Source organism: Bubalus kerabau, chromosome 2, assembly GCF_029407905.1.
Source record: "Bubalus kerabau isolate K-KA32 ecotype Philippines breed swamp buffalo chromosome 2, PCC_UOA_SB_1v2, whole genome shotgun sequence".
Classification (NCBI taxonomy): Eukaryota; Metazoa; Chordata; class Mammalia; order Artiodactyla; family Bovidae; genus Bubalus; species Bubalus kerabau.
In genome coordinates, this window is record NC_073625.1 from 45,678,028 (window position 1) to 45,690,069 (window position 12,042).

At 36.6% G+C, this 12,042-nt stretch overlaps 1 pseudogene; it reads left to right on the forward strand.

Moving 5' to 3' along the window:
• The first annotated feature begins 10,441 nt into the window (after positions 1 to 10,441).
• On the forward strand, positions 10,442 to 11,379 carry LOC129644696 (olfactory receptor 5W2-like; annotated as a pseudogene).
• Positions 11,380 to 12,042: the final 663 nt, after the last annotated feature.

Below are 12,042 nucleotides of genomic sequence, written 5' to 3' on the forward strand. Positions count from 1 at the left end.
AGCCGAGGAGAGGAAAAAACAAGTCAGAATCACAAGGCCTAACTCCTTCATCCCGGGTCCATGCCTGCAGGACAAGGAGAGGGAGTTGGGGCCGTGCCTCCATTTTGTCAGTAATGCCTAACACAGCTCCCAACATATTTTTATGCTTTTCATTGTTCTCTGTTCTTCATTTGACAGTGAAAAATGCATAACAATAAATATTTAGAAACCACTGCCTTTACAAATCCTATTACCATGAAGTTTAGGAAATACAGAGCAACAATTGATTCTATTCCTGTGGCCTTTAATGTAGTAAAAAAAATTATTAAATAAATAAACATAATGCAGAAAAGAGTGCACTATTTAGACAATGTGATGAAGTTAAAAAAAAATCAGTAAAATGTCCTTGGATGATGTGTGGTTGGAGAGTGGGAAAAAGCTGATATTTGGCAATGAGGGCTGTCTTGAAAGGGATTGACAGGATGTTTATAGTGTCATTATTCATATCAACTAAATGGTAGAAACAAGCCAGTGTTCATCCTTCTGAAAAATGGCTCACCAAAAGTGTATAATATCCATAACATGAAATGCCATTCAGCCATGTAATGAAACAAAACTTTAACACATGTAACAGCATGGATGAAACTTGAAAAATATTTTACCAAGGAAAAGAAACCTGACAGGAAATACACACCCCCCACACCCACACACCCACACACCCACACACACACTGCATGTTTCTTTTTATATGCAAGGCCAATAATAAGAAACCACATAGAATCAGAAAGTAGATTAGCAGTTGCCAGGGCTTGAGAGGGAGGAAAGGAGAGTGAGAGCTAGTAGGTGTAGATTTCTTCTTGGGCTGATGAAGATATTCTGGAAGTAGATAGCAGTAATGACTGAACACACTTGAAAGTACACTAAAAATCAAAGAATTGTATAGATAAGAAGGATGATTTTTATGACATAGGATTATATTTCAAGATAAAAGAAAATATGACCAAAGTGTAATATTCTGACATGAGGTAGTGAAGGAGAATATTTAAACAACACATTGAACAATCAAAAAGAGTTCAATGAAGAGAGATCTTTTAGAATTTCACTAAGTTTCCTCTTTGATGAGAGAAGGAAGAAATAGTTTCAGGGTAACTGACACACACCATACAAACACAATAATGAAGCACACAAATTCAGGTTCTGCTAAATTGTTTCTGAATTCACAGGGGAATGTTGTGGTGGTTGTCCTTTTTCTAAGTCTTTATGACTCTGCAACCTCAGGAATGGCAGCACACCAGGCTCCCCTGTCCTCCACTATCTCTCAGAGTTAGCTCAAAGTAATGTTCATTGAGTCAGTGATGCTATCTGGCCATGTCTTCTTCTTCCAGGGGAATATACAGAAGAAGAAATATAATTAATGAAGTGTTTGAATAACACTAAAGCCTAAGGGTCATAGCACCGGAATTTAAGTCCCAGTATACCTGGTGAAATAAAAGACCAAATGCTCATTACTGTTCAGCTACCCAAGACCTGCTCTTTCCACGTATGTTTCCAGATCCTAACTTAAGAAAAATAAGAGAAAATATTTAAATTTGGGAAAAAATAAAAGTTTGTGAATGAAGGACTTTATGCCTACTTACTCACTAAACTCTTCATTTAATGGCAGAAATAATAGTTTCTTCACAAAATTGGAAGAATCTGTCTGAACCTGTTAACATTCATAATGTAATTTTATTTTTCTGTTGGCTCACATAAAAGTCTTTGCTCCTTTTTTTCACTAAGCAACTGTACATGAATTTAAGGTGTGTTGTGTTTTATAGAAACAAAAATTGTTTTATAGAAACAAAAAAATTTAAGGTGTGTTTTGTTTTATAGCTTAGATACTAAAATAAAAGGAAAAACATGTACAAATTCACCTCCATGTAAACCATGTACTATTTTACTTAGGTCTAAAGAAAAAGTCCATTGCTTTCATTTATATTAATATATATATATATATACAGGCATACACATAAATACAACAGAGAGAGCAAGGTCTTTGCATTTTAGAAACATTTATTGTCCCTCATATAATTTACATTCAATTAAATTGAAAGTCATTTAAAATCTAAAGTGATGCAAATATATGTGGTACAGTCTGTTGTTTTCACTTCCTTTTAGCTCTTTTCTTCCACTGGTCAAGAGAGTCATCCTAGACAATAACCTCTCCACAAAGAGGTGATGAGCATTATGGGAAAGCGATAGCAAATTTCTAGAAAGCAGGTCAGTAATAACTTATTTCATGTCTCAGTTCAGTTCAGTTCAGTTCAGTCACTCAGTCATGTCCGATTCTTTGCAACCCCATGAATCGCAGCACACCAGGCCTCCCTGTCCATCACCAACTCCCCAAGTTCACTCAGACTCACGTCCATCGAGTCAGTGATGCCATCCGGCCATCTCATCCTCTGTCGTTCCCTTCTCCTCCTGCCCCCAATTCCTCCCAGCATCAGAGTCTTTTCCAATGAGTCAACTCTTCACATGAGGTGGCCAAACTACTGGAGTTTCAGCTTTAGCATCATTCCTTCCAAAGAAATCCCAGGGCTGATCTCCTTCAGAATGGACTGGTTGGATCTCCTTGCAGTCCAAGGGACTCTCAACAGTCTTCTCCAACACCACAGTTCAAAAGCATCAATTCTTTGGCGCTCAGCTTTCTTCACAGTCCAACTCTCACATCCATACATGACTACAGGAAAAACCATAGCCTTGACTAGACGGACATTTGTTGGCAAAAAAATGTCTCTGCTTTTGAATATGCTATCTAAGTTGGTCATAACTTTCCTTCCAAGGAATAAGCGTCTTTTAATTTTATGGCTGCAGTCACCATCTGCAGTGATTTTGGAGACCAAAAAAATAAAGTCTGACACTGTTTCCACTGTTTCCCCATTTATTTCCTATGAAGTGATGGGACCGGATGCCTTGATCTTCATTTTCTGAATGTTGAGCTTTAAGCCAACTTTTTCACTCTCCACTTTCACTTTCATTAAGAGGCTTTTTACCAAATGCTAAACAAAAGATCAACTAAAACCAGTAACATAATTATTTTTATCATTGCTAGTCAGTGATGTACTCACTGTTTCTGTAACTAAGAAAAACATTCTTAAACCAACCATCTTTTTTTAGAGAGACAAAAAATAGTAATTTTTTCTTTTTCTTTTTTTTTTGTATTCAAGTGAATATTTTTAAACAAAGGGAAAGCTCAGTCCTAAGTTAGAATCTGGTCTCGCTAGAATCTGGTGTCTCTTCCATGTGGTTTTAAAGATTGAAGGTCTTTGTTAATTTGATTAATATGTGTCTTGGGGTGTTTTGCCTTGGGTCGATCCTGTTTGGGACTCTCTGGGTTTCTTGGACTTGAGTGATTATTTCCTTCCCCATTTTAGGGAAGTTTTCAACTTTTATCTCCTCAAGTATTTTCTCATGGTCTTTCTTTTTGTCTTCTTCTGGGACCCCTATGATTCAAATATTGTAGCATTTAATATTGTCCTGGAGGTCTCTGATATTGTCCTCATTTCTTTTAATTCGTTTTTCTTTTTTCCTCTCTGATTCATTTATTTCTACCATTCTATCCTCTAATTCACTAATCCTATCTTCTGCCTTTGTTGTTCTACTATTTGTTGCCTCCAGAGTGTTTTTAATTTCATTTATTGCATTATTCATTGTATATTGACACTTTTTTATTTCTTCTAGGTCCTTGTTAAACATTTCTTGCATCTTCTCAATTTTTGTCTCCAGGTTATTTATCTGTGATTCCATTTTTATTTCAAGATTTTGGATCAATTTCACTATCATTATTTGGAATTCTTTATCAGGTAGATTCCCTATCTCTTCCTCTTCTGTTTGGTTTGGTGGGCATTTATCCTGTTCCTTTATCTGCTGCGTATTCCTCTGTCTCTTCATCTTGTTTAAATTGCTGAGTTTGGGGTGTCCTTTCTGTATTCTGGCAGTTTGTGGAGTTCTCTTTATTGTGGCATTTCCTCACTGTGTGTGGGTTTGTACAGGTGGCTTGTCAAGGTTTCTTGGTTAGGGAAGCTTGTGTTGGTGTTCTGGTGGGTGGAGCTGTATTTCTTCTCTCTGGAGTGCAATGAAGTGTCCAGTAATGAGTTATGAGATGTCTATGGTTTTGGGGTGACTTTGGGCAGCCTGTATCTTGGAGCTCAGGGCTGTGTTCCTTTGTTGCTGGAGAATTTGCCTGGTATGTCTTGCCCTGGAACTTGCTGGCCCTTGTGTGGTGCTTGGTTTCAGTGTAGGTATGGAGGCGTTTGATGAGCTCCTGTCACTTAATGTTCCCTGGAGTCAGGGTTTGGACTTAAGCCTCCTGCTTCCAGTTATCAGTGTTATTTTTACAGTAGTTTCAAAACTTCTCCTTCTATATAGCACCATTGATAAAACATCTACACTAAAGATGAAAAGTTTCTGCACTGTGAGGGTCACCCAGAGAGGTTCACAGCATTACAGGAGAAAAGAAGAGGGAGGAGGGAGTTAGAGGTGACCCGAACGAGATGAGGTGGAATCAATAGAGGAGAGAGTGGGCTAGCCAGTAATCACTTCCTTATGTGCACTCCACAACTGGACCGCTCAGAGATGTTCACGGAGTTAAGGGAAAAACAACAAACAAAACACAAGGGAATTCCCACAAGGATAACAGCTGATCTTTCAATAGAAAGTCTTCAAGCCAGGAGGGAATAGCAAGACATACTTAAAGTGATGAAAGAAAATAACCTACAGTCCAGATTATTGTACCCAGCAAGGATCTCATTCAAATATGAAGGAAAAATCAAAAGCTTTACAGACAAGCAAAAGCTGAGAGAATTCAGCACCACCAAACCAGCTCTCCAATAAATACTAAAGGATATTCTCTAGACAGGAAACAAAAGAACAGTGTATAAATTTGAACCCTAAACAATAAAGAAAATGGCAATGGGATCATACTTATCAGTAATTACCTTAAATGTAAATGGGTTGAATGCCCCAACCAAAAGACAAAGACTGGCTGAATGGATACAAAAACAAGACCCCTACATATGTTGTCTACAAGAGACCCACCTCAAAACAGGGGACACATACAGACTAAAAGTGAAGTGCTGGAAAAAGATTTTCCATGCAAATAGGGACCAAAAGAAAGCAGGAGTAGCAATACTCATATCAGATAAAATAGACTTTATTTTTATTTTTTTTTTTAATTTTATTTTATTTTTAAACTTTACATAACTGTATTAGATTTGCCAAATATCAAAATGAATCCGCCACAGGTATACATGTGTTCCCCATCCTGAACCCTCCTCCCTCCTCCCTCCCCATTCCATCCCTCTGGGTCGTCCCAGTGCACCAGCCCCAAGCATCCAGTATCGTGCATCGAACCTGGACTGGCAACTCATTTCATACATGATGTTACACATGTTTCAATGCCATTCTCCCAAATCTTCCCACCCTCTCCCTCTCCCACAGAGTCCATAAGACTGTTCTATACATCAGTGTCTCTTTTGCTGTCTCGTACACAGGGTTATTGTTACCATCTTTCTAAATTCCATATATATGCGTTAGTATACTGTATTGGTGTTTTTCTTTCTGGCTTACTTCACTCTGTATAATAGGCTCCAGTTTCATCCACCTCATTAGAACTGATTCAAATGTATTCTTTTTAATGGCTGAATAATACTCCATTGTGTATATGTACCACAGCTTTCTTATCCATTCATCTGCTGATGGACATCTAGGTTGCTTCCATGTCCTGGCTATTATAAACAGTGCTGCGATGAACATTGGGGTACTCGTGTCTCTTTCCCTTCTGGTTTTCTCAGTGTGTATGCCCAGCAGTGGGATTGCTGGATCATAAGGCATGTCTATTTACAGTTTTTTAAGGAATCTCCACACTGTTCTCCATAGTGGCTGCACTAGTTTGCATTCCCACCAACAGTGTAAGAGGGTTCCCTTTTCTCCACACCCTCTCCAGCATTTATTACTTGTAGACTTTTGGATCGCAGCCATTCTGACTGGTGTGAAATGGTACCTCATAGTGGTTTTGATTTGCATTTCTCTGATAATGAGTGATGTTGAGCATCTTTTCATGTGTTTGTTAGCCATCTTTATGTCTTCTTTGGAGAAATGTCTATTTAGTTCTTTGGCCCATTTTTTGATTGGGTCATTTATTTTTCTGGAGTTGAGCTGTAGGAGTTGCTTGTATATTCTCGAGATTGATAAAATAGACTTTAAAACAAAGGCTGTGAAAAGAGACAAAGACAATCACTACATAATGATCAAGGGATCAATCCAAGAAGAAGATATAACAATTATAAATATATATGCACCCAACACGGGAGCACCGCAATATGTAAGACAAATGCTAACAAGTATGAAAGGAGAAATTAACAGTAACACAATAATAGTGGGAGACTTTAATACCCCACTCGCACCTATGGATAGATCAACTAAACAGAAAATTAACAAGGAAAAACAAACTTTAAATGATACAATAGACCAATTAGACCTAATTGATATCTATAGGACATTTCATCCCAAAACAATGAATTTCACCTTTTTCTCAAGCACATATGGAACCTTCTCCAGGATAGATCACATCCTGGGCCATAAATCTAGCCTTGGTAAATTCAAAAAAAAATAGAAATCATTCCAAGCATCTTTTCTGACCACAATGCAGTAAGATTAGATCTCAATAACATAAGAAAAACTATTAAAAATTCCAACATATGGAGGCTGAACAACACGCTGCTGAATAACCACAAATCACAGAAGAAATCAAAAAAGAAACCAAAATTTGCATAGAAATGAATGAAAATGAAAACACAACAACCCAAAACCTGTGGGACACTGTAAAAGCAGTCCTAAGGGGAAAGTTCATAGCAATACAGGCATACCTCAAGAAACAAGAAAAAAGTCAAATAAATAACCTAACTCTACACCTAAAGCAACTAGAAAAGGAAGACATGAAGAACCCCAGGTTTAGTAGAAGGAAAGAAATCTTTAAAATTAGGGCAGAAATAAATGCAAAAGAAACAAAAGAGACCGTAGCAAAAATCAACAAAGCCAAAAGCTGGTTCTTTGAAAGGATAAATAAAATTGACAAACCACTAGCCAGACTCATCAAGAAACAAAGGGAGAAAAATCAAATCAATAAAATTAGAAATGAAAATGGAGAGATCACAACAGACAACACAGAAATACAAAGGATCATAAGAGACTACTATCAGCAATTATATGCCAATAAAATGGACAACGTGGAAGAAATGGACAAATTCTTAGAAAAGTACAACTTTCCAAAACTGGACCAGGAAGAAATAGAAAATCTTAACAGACCCATCAAAAGCATGGAAATTGAAACTGTAATAAAAAATCTTCCAGCAAACAAAAGCCCAGGTCCAGACAGCTTCACAGCTGAATTCTACCAAAAATTTAGAGAAGAGCTAACACTGATCCTACTCAAACTCTTCCAGAAAATTGCAGAGGAAGGTGAACTTCCAAACTCATTCTATGAGGCCACCATCACCCTAATACCAAAACCTGACAAAGATCCCAGAAAAAAAAGAAAACTACAGGCCAATATCACTGATGAACATTGATGCAAAAATCCTTAACAAAATTCTAGCAATCAGAATCCAACAACACATTAAAAAGATCATACACCATGACCAAGTGGGCTTTATCCCAGGGATGCAAGGATTCTTCAATATCCACAAATCAATCAATGTAATACACCACATTAACAAATTGAAAAATACAAACTGTATAATTATCTCAATAGATGCAGAGAAAACCTTTGACAAAATTCAACATCCATTTATGATCAAAACTCTCCAGAAAGCAGGAATAGAAGGAACATACCTCAACATAATAAAAGCTATATATGACAAACCCACAGCAAACATTATCCTCAATGGTGAAAAATTGAAAGCATTTCCTCTAAAGTCAGGAACAAGACAAGGGTGCCCACTTTCACCATTACTATTCAACATAGTTTTGGAAGTTTTGGCCACAGCAATCAGAGCCAAAAAAGAAATAAAACGAATCCAAATTGGAAAAGAAGAAATAAAACTCTCACTATTTGCAGATGACATGATCCTCTACATAGAAAACCCTAAAGACTCCACCAGAAAATTACTAGAACTAATCAATGACTATAGTAAATTTGCAGGATACAAAATCAAAACACAGAAATCCCTTGCATTCCTATACACCAATAATGAGAAAACAGAAAGAGAAATTAAGGAAACAATTCCATTCACCATTGCAATGGAAAGAATAAAATACTTAGGAATATATCTACCTAAAGAAACTAAAGACCTATATATAGAAAACTATAAAACACTGGTGAAAGAAATCAAAGAGGACACTAATAAATGGAGAAATATACCATGTTCATGGATTGGAAGAATCAATATAGTGAAAATGAGTATACTACCCAAAGCAATTTATAGATTCAATGCAATCTCTATCAAGCTACCAACGGTATTCTTCACAGAGCTAGAACAAATAATTTCACAAAAACCTCGAATAGCCAAAGCTATCTTGAGAAAGAAGAATGGAACTGGAGGAATCAACCTACCTGACTTCAGGCTCTACTACAAAGCCACAGTCATCAAGACAGTATGGTACTGGCACAAAGACAGAAATATAGATCAATGGAACAAAGTAGAAAGCCCAGAGATAAACCCACGTACATTTGGACACCTTATCTTTGACAAAGGAGGCAAGAATATACAATGGATTAAAGACAATGTCTTTAACAAGTGGTGCTGGGAAAACTGGTCAACCACTTGTAAAAGTTTGAAACTAGAGCACTTTCTAACACCATACACAAAAATAAACTCAAAATGGATTAAAGATCTAAACGTAAGACCAGAAACTATAAAACTCCTAGAGGAGAACATAGGCAAAGCACTCTCCGACATACATCACAGCAGGATCCTCTATGACCCACCTCCCAGAATATTGGAAATAAAAGCAAAAATAAACAAATGGGACCTAATTAAAATTAAAAGCTTCTGCACAACAAAGGAAACTATTAGCAAGGTAAAAAGGCAGCCTTCAGAATGGGAGAAAATAATAGCAAATGAAGCAACTGACAAACAACTAATCTCAAAAATATACAAGCAACCCCTACAGCTCAATTCCAGAAAGATAAATGACCCAATCAAAAAATGTGCCAAAGAACTAAGACATTTCTCCAAAGAAGACATACAGATGGCTAACAAATACATGAAAAGATGCTCAACATCACTCATTATCAGAGAAATGCAAATAAAAATCACTATGAGGTACCATTTCACACCAGTCAGAATGGCTGCGATCCAAAAGTCTACAAGCAATAAATGCTGGAGAGGGTGTGGAGAAAAGGGAACCCTCTTCCACTGTTGGTGGGAATGCAAACTAGTACAGCCACTATGGAGAACAGTGTGGAGATTCCTTAAAAACTGGAAATAGAACTGCCTTATGATCCAGCAATCCCACTGCTAGGCATACACACTGAGGAAACCAGAATTGAAAGAGACACGAGTACCCCAATGTTCATCGCAGCACTGTTTATAATAGCAGGATGTGGAAGCAACGTAGATGCCCATCATCAGATGAATGGATAAGAAAGCTGTGGTACATATACACAATGGAGTATTACTCAGCCATTAAAAAGAATACATTTGAATCAGTTCTAATGAGGTGGATGAAACTGTAGCCTATTATACAGAGTGAAGTAAGCCAGAAAGAAAAACACCAATTCAGTATACTAATGCATATATATGGAATTTAGAAAGATGGTAACAATAACCCTGTATACGAGACATCAAAAGAGACACTGATGTATAGAACAGTCTTATGGACTCTGTGGGAGAGGGAGAGGGTGGAAAGATTGGGAGAATGGCATTGAAACATGTGTAATATCATGTATGAAATGAGTCACCAGTCCAGGTTTGACGCACGATACTGAATGCTTGGGGCTGGTGCACTGGGATGACCCAGAGGGATGGTATGGGGAGGGAGGAGGGTTCAGGATGGGGAACATATGTATACCTGTGGCGGATTCATTTAGATATTTGGCAAAACCAATACAATATTTTAAAGTTTAAAAATAAAATTAAGTTACAAAAATAAAAAAAATAAAGATTGAAGAAAGGTAAAATCATCCAACTCTACTCTCTGATATCAGAAAAGTAAGGCTCAGAGAAGAGTTTGTAGAAAGTAGCAAACCTTGTGAATGGCATCTAGTTTGACTTGAAACATTGTCAAGGTCTTCCTCATATGCCTTTTATTATTGCATAATAGACAGCTATGCCTCTTTAAAGAGTAGGTACAAGACTGGATTATTTTCTAAGTATAAAAAGACAATTAAGGAAAAAAAATGCTCTGCCTTATGATATTTTTTAGATGTGCAGAAGCATTAAACATACATGTGTGATTTTCTTGATAGCGTTCTCAAAAGTTCATACAAGATCTAAGAAGAATGGAAAGAGAGAATTGATCCTCCTTGACTAAATTCATTTTTTGGGGAATTACTGATAACACTGAGAACAAAGTGATCCTATTTATAATATTTTTACCTGTTTATCTCATTAATCTTCTAGCAAACCCTAGAATGATAATCTTGATTAGGATGGATCTCCAGCTGCACACACCCATGTACTTTATCCTCAGCCACCTCTCCTTCTGTTACCTCTGCTATTCCACAGCCATCAGCCTAAGATGCTAGTGGACCTATTTGTCAAGATCATATCAATCCCTTCCTATGGCTGTACTCTGAATTTCTTGGTTCTCTGTACCTTTGTAGATTCTGAATGTCTCCTGCTGGCACTGATGGCCTATGACTGGTACAAGGCTGTCAGCAACCCCTTGCTCTATGCAGTCAGCATGTCCAGCAGGGTGTGGACATGTGGCTGGGGTTTACCTGGCACGAATGATAGATGCTTTTATAAACACAATATTAGAATTCCATTTATGCTTCTGTGGGTCAAATGAGATTAACCACATTTTTTTGCAATATTCCTCCTCTCATGTTGATATCTTGCTCAGACACACAGGTCAATGAGTTAGTGATATTCATGATTTTTGGCTTTATTGAATGAAACTTCATTTTCAGGAGTCCTTGTCTCTTATATTTATATCATCTTATCAGTCTTGAAGATCTACTCTGCTGAAGAGAGATTCAAAGCTTTCTCCACCTGTACATCCCACCTAACTGCTGTGGCAATTTTCCAGGGAACTCTGCTTTTTATGTATTTCACGCCTCGTTCTTCATACTCTCTAGATGAAGACAAAATGACCTCATTGTTTTACACCCTTGTGATTCCCATGTTAAACCCTCTGATTTACAGCCTAAGGAATGAAGATGTGAAACAGGTCCTGGAAATATTGAAAAATAAATGATTTTAATTATTTGTATGAAGTATTTGTGCACATATATGCATTCATGTACATATATTAATTGTTGATTTATTATAATTAAAAATAGGATAAATGAGAAGAATAATTTCTCAAATTCTTAAAGTGATATGTGTATAAAATCCAAATTTTGTTTCTCCCACACATGTCATGCTTCATTATGTTTCCATATATATACATATATATGTGTGTATATACACATATAGCATTTTGCATATGTGAAAAAGTTTTCTGTCTTTTCCATTGTAGTAATTTTTTTCATTTTTTAATTCAAGCGTAATTTTCAATTACACTAAGATTTATTGTGCATTTACTCAGTGATATTTGAGCCTGTAGCCTTTTTATATACTATTGTAGATCTTATAGTTTATGCACTACTGAAGTTAGTACTAAAAACAAATTAACCAAACAGTCGAGAAATTCATAATTGGCCTCAAATTCATCAGGATATAAAACATAAAGGGCTATAATTTCCAAACAAAAATATCTAAAACTAGTATAAAAGAAAAGCGACTTTGGATAGAGATATTCAGTCAAATTTTAAAAAGATTCAATTTGGGAAATGAAAAAGTTGTAGGCAGGGTACCTGACAGTTATTTCGGTCTTGAATTGTACACATCCTGTCTTTATGTTTACTAGAACATGGAG